This window comes from Schistocerca nitens, chromosome 8 (assembly GCF_023898315.1).
Source record: "Schistocerca nitens isolate TAMUIC-IGC-003100 chromosome 8, iqSchNite1.1, whole genome shotgun sequence".
Classification (NCBI taxonomy): domain Eukaryota; kingdom Metazoa; phylum Arthropoda; class Insecta; order Orthoptera; family Acrididae; genus Schistocerca; species Schistocerca nitens.
The window spans coordinates 468,726,707-468,741,182 of record NC_064621.1 but is presented as its reverse complement, the minus strand read 5'-3'; positions in this window follow the sequence as shown (position 1 = coordinate 468,741,182).

Here is a 14,476-nt window from a genome sequence, read left to right as displayed (position 1 = left end):
ATCACACGCACGGCACAGCGGACACACCAGGAACCGCGGTGTTGGCCGTCGAATGGCGCTAGCTGCGCAGCATTTGTGCACCGCCGCCGTCAGTGTCAGCCAGTTTGCCGTGGCATACGGAGCTCCATCGCAGTCTTTAACACTGGTAGCATGCCGCGACAGCGTGGACGTGAACCGTATGTGCAGTTGACGGACTTTGAGCGAGGGCGTATAGTGGGCATGCGGGAGGCCGGGTGGACGTACCGCCGAATTGCTCAACACGTGGGGCGTGAGGTCTCCACAGTACATCGATGTTGTCGCCAGTGGTCGGCGGAAGGTGCACGTGCCCGTCGACCTGGGACCGGACCGCAGCGACGCACGGATGCACGCCAAGACCGTAGGATCCTACGCAGTGCCGTAGGGGACCGCACCGCCACTTCCCAGCAAATTATGGACACTGTTGCTCCTGGGGTATCGGCGAGGACCATTCGCAACCGTCTCCATGAAGCTGGGCTACGGTCCCGCACACCGCTAGGCCGTCTTCCGCTCACGCCCCAACATCGTGCAGCCCGCCTCCAGTGGTGTCGCGACAGGCGTGAATGGAGGGACGAATGGAGACGTGTCGTCTTCAGCGATGAGAGTCGCTTCTGCCTTGGTGCCAATGATGGTCGTACGCGTGTTTGGAGCCGTGCAGGTGAGCGCCACAATCATGACTGCATACGACCGAGGCACACAGGGCCAACACCCGGCATCATGGTGTGGGGAGCGATCTCCTACACTGGCCGTACGCCACTGGTGATCGTCGAGGGGACACTGAATAGTGCACGGTACATCCAAACCGTCATCGAACCCATCGTTCTACCATTCCTAGACCGGCAAGGGTACTTGCTGTTCCAACAGGACAATGCACGTCCGCATGTATCCCGTGCCACCCAACGTGCTCTAGAAGGTGTAAGTCAACTACCCTGGCCAGCAAGATCTCCGGATCTGTCCCCCATTGAGCATGTTTGGGACTGGATGAAGCGTCGTCTCACGCGGTCTGCACGTCCAGCACGAACGCTGGTCCAACTGAGGCGCCAGGTGGAAATGGCATGGCAAGCCGTTCCACAGGACTACATCCAGCATCTCTACGATCGTCTCCATGGGAGAATAGCAGCCTGCATTGCTGCGAAAGGTGGATATACACTGTACTAGTGCCGACATTGTGCATGCTCTGTTGCCTGTGTCTATGTGCCTGTGGTTCTGTCAGTGTGATCATGTGATGTATCTGACCCCAGGAATGTGTCAATAAAGTTTCCCCTTCCTGGGACAATGAATTCACGGTGTTCTTATTTCAATTTCCAGGAGTGTATTTTCTTTCGGAAATCGTTAGGAAATTCATTATTCCGAGATCCACAGTGTTAGGAGTGTGCCGAGAATACCATAATTCAGTCATTACTTATCACCACAGAGAACACATTGGTTGTCGGCCTTAACTTAACGACCGAGAGCAGCAGCGTTTGCATAGAGTTGTCAGTGTTAACAAATAAGAAATACTGCGTGTAATAGCCGCAGAAATCGATGTGGGACATGTGAGCAACGTATCCGTTAGGACAGAACGGCCAAATTTGACGTTAATGGCCTGCACCGGCAGCCCTTTTACAATTATGGACGGCTTTAGAGGCAGTCCGGCCCAATACGTCTGCAGGGTACTTCCAGCAACGTCCATGCCACGTCGAGCCGCAGCACTAGAGTGGGAAAAAAGTTGATTCAGCACGGTATTAGGCTGTATCCCTTGACTTTTGTCTCCTCAATGTGCAATGTTAATGTAGCGACCCGTACAGTGAACGTTTGGAGGACACAAGAAGCATATTAAATATACACGTTCCTGGCTAAAAAGTGCGGTAACTACATTTGTCACATCAAGTCTGAGTTGGGTCCGTGTACCCACACGAGACATAACAAAAGATCGAGGAAAATTACATGTAGGGAAGCTCCACGCCGGGGAATGAAGATGCACAAGTGCAAAACAAAAATCTTGCAAAAACAGGAGCAAACCAGAACTCAGCCCAAACACCTGGAGTCCAGTCTTCGTGCTCTACATCTGAGGAAACACATACCTGTAAAACAAAATGAAGCCTTTAAAAAGTTGATGAATAGCATGTAAAGGTTCAGAACAAATCGTTCAGCTTAAATAAGAGAGTCCTAAAATCCAAGATGTAGTATTGCACATGTTTTGCTCCCTCTCTCACATTATGTGGCCCTGTGGCCCTGAATATTCACAAGTTAACACAGATTTAAAGACCGGTTATTCAGTTTAACAAGTTTTAGAAAATTCGACAGGTTAAGACTGGGTTGCAGTGTGAGTCATTGGAAACAACGAAGTTAACAAAGTGAATCTTATCAGTTCATAGGACTCTGCAGCACTGCATGCTGGTCGATGTGGGTCCCAGCGACCTGTGGAAATGAATGCCAATACACCATGTGTTGCCACAGAATACGTATGCCCTCAGGCAGCCGGGCGCCAATGGACAAAGGTGGCCAGAGGTGGGCAAACAGCTGACCCGAAGGCAAGCAGGCAGACTAACCGTTCGTACTGACTTACCGAGCGTCCGAGGGCAAGGAATGCCAAGTGGCTGATGCATGCATAGAACACGACCAATACGAGCGTCGTGGGTAGCCTATACCATCTGCGCCTGTCCGCGGACTAGCTGAATGGGACAGGAGGCCATAGAGCTAACAGTGAAAGCAACTGCTTAAAATGGCCTTAGTACTTCAAAGCACTGTCACTTCAAAGAAGTTAGCATGAAAGTCCACCCACGGTCTAGTTGCCCCTAGCTTGAAGAGGTAGAATACACGGAGTCAATTTCTACGTGATGGGAGGATGTGAGTGATGATGAAAGGAGAGACGATAAGATTCTCATAGATTTCTGTTTTTTAGACAGTCCTGAACGGCGTGTCACTTTAACAGCGCTTGCAAAGCTTCATTTCATTTAAAGATGGCCGGCCGCTGTGGCCGAGCGGTTCTAGGCGCTTCAGTCCGGAACCGCAAAACTGCAAGGTCGCAGGTTCGAATCTTGCCTCGGGCATGGATGTGTGTGATGTCCTTAGGTTAGTTAGGTTTAAGTAGTTCTAAGTTCTAGGGGACTGATGACCTCAGATGTTAAGTCCCATAGTGCTCAGAGCCGTTTGAACCATTTAATGATGTTTCATTATATCACAGCCCAATTCTCAGTACTGCAAACTCACGCACTTAGAATTCAATCACATCAGATAGATATACTAGTCAGTCGAACATATGTGCTCTGAGATGTAATTACTGCAGTCTTTTTCTCAGTGAATGAGCTGTGAAACTGTGTACAATCGTTACTGTACAAGCAGTAGGCACACAACTGTGAAATTGGTTATTGTTTACTACAATGACCATAGCTGTCCGCCCTCGGTAGCTGAGTGGTGACGGCACGGTATCTCAGCGTGTTCAGTCAGAGGGCTGCCCGCCCTCTATCATAAAAAATCTTAGTAACGGAACCAACGATCAACTTGAACGGATGTCTTGTGACGTCCGCCCAGAATAAACGCAACGAACAATACCGAAAAAAAAAGTGGTCAGCGCGACTGAATGGCGATCCTAAGAGCCCGGGTGCGATTCCAGGCTGGGTCGGAGATTTTCTCCGCTCAGGGACTGGGTGTTGTGTTGTCCTAATCATCATCGTTTCATCCCCATCGACGCGCAAGTCGCCGAAGTGGCGTCAAATCGAAAGACTTGCACCTGGCGAACGGTCTACCCGACGGGAGGCCCTAGTCACACGACATTTACATTTTTCCATAGCTAAAATGTACTTTGCAGTTAATTGGTTTTTGCACATTCACAAGTATTATGCCCTCTTGAAAGCTTCTAAATATACCTTTCTAGTTACTTGTGTGTGTGTGTGTGTGTGTGTGTGTGTGTGTCAAGTAGCAAAAGAGAGAGTTAGAGAGAAAGATACGGAGATATACGCGCTTGTGATAAACCTCTCGCCTCAAAAATATTTATTTCCTTCATACCTCCTCTGTGTTACCACAGATGACGTGTCACTGATCTCATTTGTGCTAAGACTGCAGTACACGCGAGATGCCTGTTTGCTTCTACCCCCCTGAGTGGACTGCTAATTGTTGTTGTGGTCTTCAGTTCTAGGACTGGTTTGATGCAGCTCTCCACGCTACTCTATCCTGTGCAAGCTTCTCCATCTCCCAGTACTTACTGCAACCTACATCCTTCTGAATCTGCTTAGTGTATTCATCTCTTGGTCTCCCTCTACGATTTTTACCCTCCACGCTGCCCTCCAATGCTAAATTTGTGATTCCTTGATGCCTCAAAACATGTCCTACCAACCGATCCCTTCTTCTAGTGATGTTGTGCCACAAACTTCTCTTCTCCCCAATCCTATTCAATACCTCCTCATTAGTTACGTGATCTACCCACCTTATCTTCAGCATTCTTCTGTAGCACCACATTTCGAAAGCTTGTATTCTCTTCTTGTCCAAACTAGTTATCGTCCATGTTTCACTTCCGTACATGGCTACACCCCATACAAATACTTTCAGAAACGACTTCCTGACACTTAAATCTATACTCGATGTTAACAAATTTCTCTTCTTCAGAAACGATTTCCTTGCCATTGCCAGTCTACATTTTATATCCTCTCTACTTCGACTATCATCAGTTATTTTACTCCCTAAATAGCAAAACTCCTTTATTACTTTAAGTGTCTCATTTCCTAATCTAATTCCCTCAGCATCACCCGATTTAATTTGACTACATTCCATTATCCTCGTTTTGGTTTTGTTGATGTTCATCTTATACCCTCCTTTCAAGACACTGTCCATTCCATTCAACTGTTCTTCCAAGTTCTTTGCTGTCTCTGACAGAATTACAATGTCATCGGCGAACCTCAAAGTTTTTACTTCTTCTCCATGAATTTTAATACCTACTCCGAATTTTTCTTTTGTTTCCTTTACTGCTTGCTCAATATACAGATTGAATAACATTGGGGAGAGGCTACAACCCTGTCTCACTCCTTTCCCAACCACTGCTTCCCTTTCATGCCCCTCGACTCTTATAACTGTCATCTGGTTTCTGTACAAAATGTAAATAGCCTTTCGCTCCCTGTATTTTACCCCTGCCACCTTCAGAATTTGAAAGAGAGTATTCCAGTTAACATTGTCAAAAGCTTTCTCTAAGTCTACAAATGCTAGAAACGTAGGTTTGCCTTTCCTTATTCTTTCTTATAAGATAAGTCGTAAGGTCAGTATTGCCTCACGTGTTCCAATATTTCTACGGAATCCAAACTGATCTTCCCCAAGGTTGGCTTCTACTAGTTTTTCCATTCGTCTGTAAAGAATTCGTGTTAGTATTTTGCAGCTGTGACTTATTAAACTGATAGTTCGGTAATTTTCACATCTGTCAACACCTGCTTTCTTTGGGATTGGAATTATTATATTCTTCTTGAAGTCTGAGGGTATTTCGCCTGTCTCATACATCTTGCTCACCAGATGGTAGAGTTTTGTCATGACTGGCTCTCCCAAGGCCATCAGTAGTTCTAATGGAATTTTGTCTACTCCCGGGGCCTTGTTTCGACTCAGGTCTTTCAATGCTCTGTCAAACTCTTCACGCAGTATCTTATCTCCCATTTCGTCTTCGTCTACATCCTCTTCCATTTCCATAATATTGTCCTCAAGTACATCGCCCTTGTATAGACCCTCTATATACTCCTTCCACCTTTCTGCCTTCCCTTCTTTGCTTAGAACTGGGTTGCCATCTGAGCTCTTGATATTCATACAAGTGGTTCTCTTCTCTCCAAAGGTCTCTTTAATTTTCCTGTAGGCAGTATCTATCTTACCCCTCGTGAGACAAGCCTCTACATCCTTACATTTGTCCTCTAGCCATGCCTGCTTAGCCATTTTGCACTTCCTGTCGATCTCAATTTTGAGACGTTTGTATTCCTTTTTGCCTGCTTCATTTACTGCATTTTTATATTTTCTCGTTTCATCAATTAAATTCAATATTTCTTCTGTTACCCAAGGATTTCTATTAGCCCTCGTCTCTTTAGCTACTTGATCGTCTGCTGCCTTCACTACTTCATCCCTTAGAGTACCCATTCTTCTTCTACTGTATTTCTTTCCCCCATTCCTGTCAATTGTTCCCTTATGCTCCCCCTGAAACTCTGTACAACCTCTGGTTCTTTCAGTTTATCCAGGTCCCATCTCCTTAAATTCCCACCTTTTTGCAGTTTCTTCAGTTTCAATCTCCAGTTCATATCCAATAGATTGTGGTCAGAACCCACATCTGCCCCTGGAAATGTCTTACAATTTACAACCTGGTTCCTAAATCTCTGTCTTACCATTACATAATCTGCTCTGTGCAGAATTCTACAAGGCGGCTTCCTCTTTCATTTCTTAACCCCAATCCATATTCACCTACTACGTTTCCTTCTCTCCCTTTTCCTACTGACGAATTCCAGTCACCCATGACTATTAAATTTTCGTCTCCCTTCACTACCTGAATAATTTATTTTATCTCGTCATACATTTCATCTATTTCTTCATCATCTGCAGAGCTAGTGGCATATAAACTTGTACTACTGTAGTAGGCATGGGCTTTGTGTCTATCTTGGCCACAATAATGCGTTCACTATGCTGTTTGTAGTAGCTAACCCGCACTCCAATTTTTTTATTCATTATTAAACCTACTCCTGCATTACCCCTATTTGATTTTGTATTTATAACCCTGTAATCACCTGAGCAAAAGTCTTGTTCCTCCTGCCACCGAACTTCACTAATTCCCACTATATCTAACTTTAACCTATCCATTTCCCTTTTTAAATTTTCTAACCTACCTGCCCGATTAAGAGATCTGACATTCCACGCTCCGATCCGTAGATCGCCAGTTTTCTTTCTCGTGATAACGACGTCCTCTTGAGTAGTCCCCGCCCGAAGATCCGAATGGGGGACTATTTTACCTCCGGAATATTTTACCCAAGAGGACGCCATCATCATTTAATCATACAGTAAAGCTGCATGTCCTCGGGAAAAAATACGGCTGTAGTTTCCCCTTGCTTTCAGCCGTTCGCAGTATCAGCACAGCAAGGCCCTTTTGGTTAATGTTACAAGGCCAGATCAGTCAATCATCCAGACTGTTGCCCCTGCAACTACTGAAAAGGCTGCTGCCCCTCTTCAGGAACCACATGTTTGTCTGGCCTCTCAACAGATACCCCTCCGTTGTGGTTGCACCTACGGTACGGCCATCTGTATCGCTGAGGCACGCAAGCCTCCCCACCAACGGCAAGGTCCATGGTTCATGGGGGGGGCTAATAAGTGTTCACTAACCTGTAGTCTTCTACAGTTGTTTCACCTGCGCAGAAAATAGCACGTAGGACGTGAATCCATAATCTTGACGCTGTAAAAAACTCTTTGCGAGGAAGTGTTATTTTAGAAATGATTAAATTTCCGATCAGTTTGTTTATACGGGATGTCAATCGCTTTTTACTGGCAGAACTCGAGAAACTGCACAGTTATATTGCTTTTTACAATCACAAATTGTTTCTCTTCTTCGACAAATTAATGAACTGCGTACTTCCGTAATTAGTATCACACTGTTCAAAACACCGACCGTGGCAAACGACATGTCTCTCTTCCGATACTGCCGAGCTAGCTCTATTTACAAATCATACATTACTAACAAAGATTTAACTAACACCGACCGCGGCAGACAACAGCATGTCTGTCCTCCGACACCGCCGAACCAGCTCCGATCTTGCAGCCGAACCACTTCGCCCGCCATCCAAATTAGGTTCGATCCGAAGATCACCGAAGTGCTTCGTCTGCCTTTTCGTTTTGCAATTGTTTATTATTCTGCTAGTTATTAATACTTGTAAAATAATGGAATGATAGCACGCTATTGAGAGATGCTTTAAAGTGAAATGCAAGTAAATGCGCTGTTTAATTTTTCAAAAATTAATAGTAGAAGGTTACTATTTTGGCTCGCAACTTCCGAATGTAGCAGCCAATCGCGGAGAAGGACCACTATATAGGCGGCCTTCCGCACGACACCCGTAACTAACAAGCCGTCTGTCATCTGTATCTCACACCACATTACGTCATCTTGCCACAGCTGCTTTCTCAACTGCTCTGAAAAGAGCTACCTGTAGCCGAATATGAGGGCTGCAAAGCCAGAAATATTACGATACTTGACAATTCTCGGTAAAATTATACGTAAACCTCTTCGTCGTTGCAGTTTACATAATTATACACCACTTAATAACACTACACAAAGCAACTTCATTGGTGACTAGTTTTAACTAACGAATTTGCACGTATTACAATAGCGTTGCTAATAAATAGGGCTAATTTCAGTGACACGTCATGTTTATCCTGAACTATAAGATTATAATAATTTTCTCACGAATCCAGCTACTGCAGTATAAAAAAATGTATTTTTATTGCGCATGTTGTGTCATATTTCCACCTTTTCCAGTGATAGGTCATATTTCCACTAAACTTTTCAAAAATGGATATTTTTGTGGTATCTTTATGGACACAAGAATACAAACATGAAAATGTTGCTCATTTGACAATGTTTCAAGGGATTGTTGTTGTTGTGGTCTTCAGTCCTGAGACTGGTTTGATGCAGCTCACCATGCTACTCTATCCTGTGCAAGCTTCTTCATCTCCCAGTACCTACTGCAACCTACGTCCTTCTGAATTTGCTTAGTGTATTCATCTCTTGGTCTCCCTCTACTATTTTTACCCTCCACGCTGCCCTCCAGTACTAAATTGGTGATCCCTTGATGCCTCAGAACATGTCCTGCCAACCGATCCCTTCTTCAAGTCAAATTGTGCCACAGATTTTCTCCTCCGCAATTCTATTCAATACCTCCTCATTAGTTATGTGATCTATCCATCTAATCTTCAGCATTATTCCGTAGCATCACATTTCGAAAGCTTCTATTCTCTTCTTGTCCATACTATTTATCGTCCATGTCACTTCCATACATGGCTACACAGCATACAAATACTTTCAGAAACGACTTCCTGACACTTAAATATCTACTCGATGTTAACAGATTTCTCTTCTTCAGAAACGCTTTCCTTGCCATTGCCAGTCTACATTTTATATCCTCTGTACTTCGACCGTCATCAGTTATTTTACTCCCCAAATAGCAAAACTCAATTACTATTTTATGTGTCTCATTTCCTAATCTAATTCCCTCAGCACCACCCGACTTAATTCGACTACATTCCGTTATCCTCGTTTTGCTTTTGTTGATGTTCATCTTATACCATCCTTTCAAGACACTGTCCATTCCTTTCAACTGCTGCTCCAAGTCCTTTTCTGTCTCTGACAGAATTACAATGTCATCGGCTAACCTCAAAGTTTTTATTTCTTCTCCATGGATTTTAATACCTACTCCGAATTTTTCTTTTGTTTCCTTTACTGCTTGCTCAATATACAGATTGAATAGCATGTGGGATAGGCTGCAACCCTGTCACACTCCCTTCCCAACCACTACTTCCCTTTCATGCCCCTCGACTCTTATAACTTCCATCTGGTTTCTGTACAAACTGTAAATAGCCGTTCGCTCCCTGTATTTGACCCCTGCTACCTTTAGAATTTGAAAGAGAGTATTCCAGTTAACATTGTCAAAAGCTTTCTCTAAGTCTACAAATGCTAGAAACGTAGGTTTGTGTTTCCTGAATCTTTCTTCTAAGATAAGTCGTAGGGTCAGTATTGCCTCACGTGTTCCATCATTTCTACGGAATCCAAACTGATCTTCCCCGAGGGAAATCGTCACAAATAAACGCCACAATTACTATAAAAAGTTATTTATCATAACTATACAACTTAAGCTGCGTAACACACTAATCAATTGAGTGAGGTAGGGCTCTGTTGGGCGCGGTCGACAAAAATCCCTCGAAGCCAATAAAGGCAACTTCCGATGTAACAAGCATCGCACGCGTGATAAAACTACTCATTTTCAATACAAACTCAGTCACGTCGAAACTAAAGTGCTCCAACAGCATTACGTTGCGAGGTTTTGTTCGTAATTTTACAGATAGGTTCTTCAGCACTGAAGGGGAAATATTATTTTGTGTACTAAGTGAAGTTATACCTAGTGGATAAAAGCGCTTGAATGTGCAACGTCACTGTAATACTGCCCAACACAGTAGCTGTGTGAAGAGAAATGCTGAAAATGACAGCAGACAAATGCTGAACAGACAGGTCCACATTTAACCATGCAATCATTCTTCAAGGACATGTGTGAGAAGAAGTTGTCTTGCAACATCCCATCCAGAAACTAAAGCACGCATGCGTTAGTCAGTTCTTGAAGAAGTGCATAACACGCGCAATTCCAGATGAACCTACATTGAGAAAAAACTATACATCCGCGTACTACGACGAGGTGCTCAACAAAATACGAATTAGTTTTGCTGACAAATAGATCTGCGTGTCCGTAGATGAAAGCGGCGACCGGGGTGGGCATTACGTTGCAAATGTTGTCTTGGTCTTCTGGAGCAATGTTCTTGTAGACGCGTGAAGTTCTTGAGAGAGTAAAAATCTCGGCAACTGCCATTTTGTTTGATAACTGTGAGAAGCTATTGTGGCTAGATGGTGTGAACAGAGAATGTTTTGCTGCTAGTAACAGACTGCCTGTCGCAGCTAAGGGGCTTCAGATTCTGTAACTCACTATGGCGTACTTCACTTGTTTTTCACATGGGTCGCACAGAGTTGCAGAAGAGGTGCAATCGAGTTACCGTGATGAGGACAAATTAATTTCTCGTGACAAGAAAGTCCGCTACAGGTGCAGATTTTCAAGGAACAAGCGCCTTCACTGCCTCTCTCCCGTGAGCCTGTTCTTATGCGATGGGTTTCTTGGCTTAATGGTTCTGATTATTACTGCACCAACCATACCAATATACGGATGCACAAAGCCGGAATTGCCGCCTAGGCATTTACATGTATCTACCCCTGATAAAACGTTCAAGCGTCACCGAACCCAATACAGGAAGAAATCGCGAAAAAAAACATATGCAATAAATCGCTAATAATTCATGGAGAAGCTCAGTAGATCTCATTCTAACCTCACAGAAGATAACGGATTCTTGGGAACACCGTATGAGCAACTCACGTAACTGATCGAATTGGTAAATAAATTTTCCAGCACTATAATATTGTAATGATCCCCTGGATCTTTTTAGATTAAGCTCATAAATAATTACAGACATCATCAACACACCACAAAAGAGTGTACTGTACAAATTACTATTAATGAAAATTATACTTGACATTCGTATTCTACCACGTAATATTAACACCTCTTAACTTGTTATCCAGATAATGACAATGTTACACTTGGCATTAAATTATTTCAATTAATTAATCCCAATTCTTAATTACAACACTTATGTATTCCAAAATATATAAAAAGGTTCTTCATTACATTATTTTTATAAAGCAGTTGACGTCTCAGGTCAAAGATGTATTTGTTACTATGGAAATAACAGTTATTTACATCCTCTGATTAGCGATACCTCTGCTAATAAAGTTTAAATACAGTCTTCTGTACTACATCAGAATTCTTTCGCAGGTAAATCTTTGCGTATTGGTTTATAATTGTCAACTAAAATATTTTTTAACTCTAACTCCAATGTTATCTCTCAAGAAATTACGTAAATTGTAAACTTTACGTCTTTAAACTTTGATAAAATACTTCTCTGTTTTCTTTTTAAAGACTCGTCATTCATTTATTCATATTATATCGCTGACGTGAGCGTGCTTGGTCTGGTTTACCTCTGGTTGTTATGTCAGTCACTGAACTTTCAACCTTCAGTCGTTGTGTATTCCGAAATTACTTGTGGCCTTCAGCCGTTAATTGTAACATTGCTTGCGGCTTTCAGCCGACAAATAGTTTCAATTCTGTCTTACTAAGGCCTTCAGCCGTCACTATAACTTGTTATAATTTATTAAGAGTGTTTAAAAGGGTGTAGTATTTTTAACGTGTAATTGTCCACCTTATTGGTGATTCAGGCCTTCAGCCGTTGTGTATTCCAAAATTGCTTGTAGCAGTTTGTAACATGGATTGTGGCTTTCAGCCGACAAATAGTTTCAATTCTGTCTTAATAATGCCTTCAGCCGTCACTATAACTTGTTACAGTTTATTAAGATTGTTTAAAAAGGGGTGTTAGTATTTTTCACGTGTGATTGTCCACCTTATTGGTAATTCAGGCCTTCAGTCGTTGTGTATTCTGAAATTGCTAGTGGCCTTCAGCCGACGAATAATTTTGAACTTTTCTTAATCAGGCCTTCAGCCGTTGACTGTGTGTAACATTGCTTATGGCCTTCAGCCGGCAAATAATTTGCAATTCTTTCTTAATAAGGCCTTCAGCCGTTACTATAGCTTGTTACAGTGTTTTGATTGTTTAAGAAGAAAATATTTTAATATTCACTAATGTTTAACTGCTTTCCTCACTTGTAATTCTGGCCTTCAGGTGTTGAGTAGTCTAAAGTAGCGTGTGGCCATCAGCCGACAAAAAAAATTGAGTTCCTTTTTAGTAAGGCCGTAAGCCGTCGGTGTAGTAAAATCTTTTAAAATGATTGTTGAGAGTTATTTTTTAAAAATAAAGTGTATGTGTTTACTGTAGCTAACGGTACCTGATTACGGCCCCATCCACAATCGTTGTCTTATCGTGCCTCCCCCTGACTACCAGATTACAATTAACAATGATCCTACAGTAAGTGCCCAGTTTAAAAATATTCAAATGTGTGATTAAAGTTTTCACATGTACGTTGTCTGTTCTTTCGGACATTTCCAAAAGTACAGACACCATTTGATCCACCATGAATCAAGACGCAAAGGAATTAAAGACATTAGTTGCCACTGGGAATCGATTTATGTTGAGGGAACAAGTTGAAAATTACACACCAAGTTCGAACTCTCATGTGTGTGGACGGTTCAGCAATCAGCGCATCTTCCTAGTAAGCAGGAGGCCCCGAGTTCAGATCTCGGTGTGGCACAAATTTTCGACTTGCCTCATTGATGTAAATCAGTGTCCAGAGGCAGCTAATGTCTTTAATTCCTTTGCGTCTTAATTTAAAGTTTTTACTGTTCGTTTTAAATTTACGAAAACATGCCAACAGTTACTGTATTGAACTTAAATGAGAAGTCAGTGGTTGAACTCTTAGAAAGGGAAAGCGGACACAGTCTCGAACAACATCTTAATCGGTGAACAATAGATAGTGACTGTACTTTAACAACACTGGCCCTATTTTGAAATTGGACAGGTTTCTTGACTTGTAACGCTTGTAGTCTTTTCTGTTGGATTGTGTGGGGTGCTGGGAACTGCCATTAGTCAATTCCAAAGTAACTCTTGCAATTGGCATGGTTATCTGTTCTCTCAAAAAAGTCGCCCAAGTATTGCCCATACCAGTATTACGAGATTTTTAACTTTTACAAGTCACTTGAGATCAGACTGTCTCTCCAGGAGATTCAAATTCTTCAATTGCTATTTCACTTAATACTACGTCCAAGCTCACAGCTACCCCTTAGGCATCCGTTCTTTCAATAACACTTTGTCACCGTTACTAAACTCTGTAACTTTTTATGAGCTCCCAGCGAATCCCAAATTAGTAAAGTGCAGTAATCGCCTTACAGATGCGCTCGTTGTTACTGAAGTACGCAGAACACCAGTATGTAACACAGGCCCTACTTACGATGACTTCCTTACTTTACAGTACCTGGTAAATTACAATTCACACGACCTGTTTCGGACTGTTATAAGCCCATCCTCAGGTGTCGTAGCTGCGCTGTGTCCCTCTAGCGCCGCGTGTACCAGGCGCGGTGTTCTGCCTATGAGCGCAGGACTGCTAAATTGTTATTGTCTTGGCAACCAGTCCTTTTACAGCGCAAAGACAGAAAAAAATACACTGTGACTAATAATTCTGGCTTTTGAGTTGCACAGTCTTCCTCCAGACATAGGTCTACGTCGTCCGGCGTCGTCTCAGTGCCTCTGTCTTGCCTGCCTATGACGTCATGGAAGTATCCCACTGGCTCCGTACCCTTAGCCAACTTCGTGTCTGTTATTTTTTGGTCTGTTACACACTAATACATTTCGTTTCAGCTTTTCTTAATCTACGAATGCATTGGGATTTAAGGTACCAGGAATAAAATAATTTTATGATAACATTAAAATTTCAGACTGCAGTGTATTAGCGGGGACGCTTCAGCCAATTAAGTTCGTCGATGTCCTCTAGCCTAAGCCTGTTCAGGAGAAGGCTAGGCTAGTATGAGCGCTTGCATTCGCTCGCCGCTGGGGTAGTGGACGCTCTCGGTAAAATGTGGCTGTCAGACGTCATTAAGTAGGACAGAGAAGGTGCAAACTGTGCACTGTCTTCAGAGAAATAAGAATATGTTAAGTTCACCCTGATTTTTTTTAATGCAAGCTTTTACCCTTCATGGAGCAGTGCTTAAGATTGAGAGTGGCT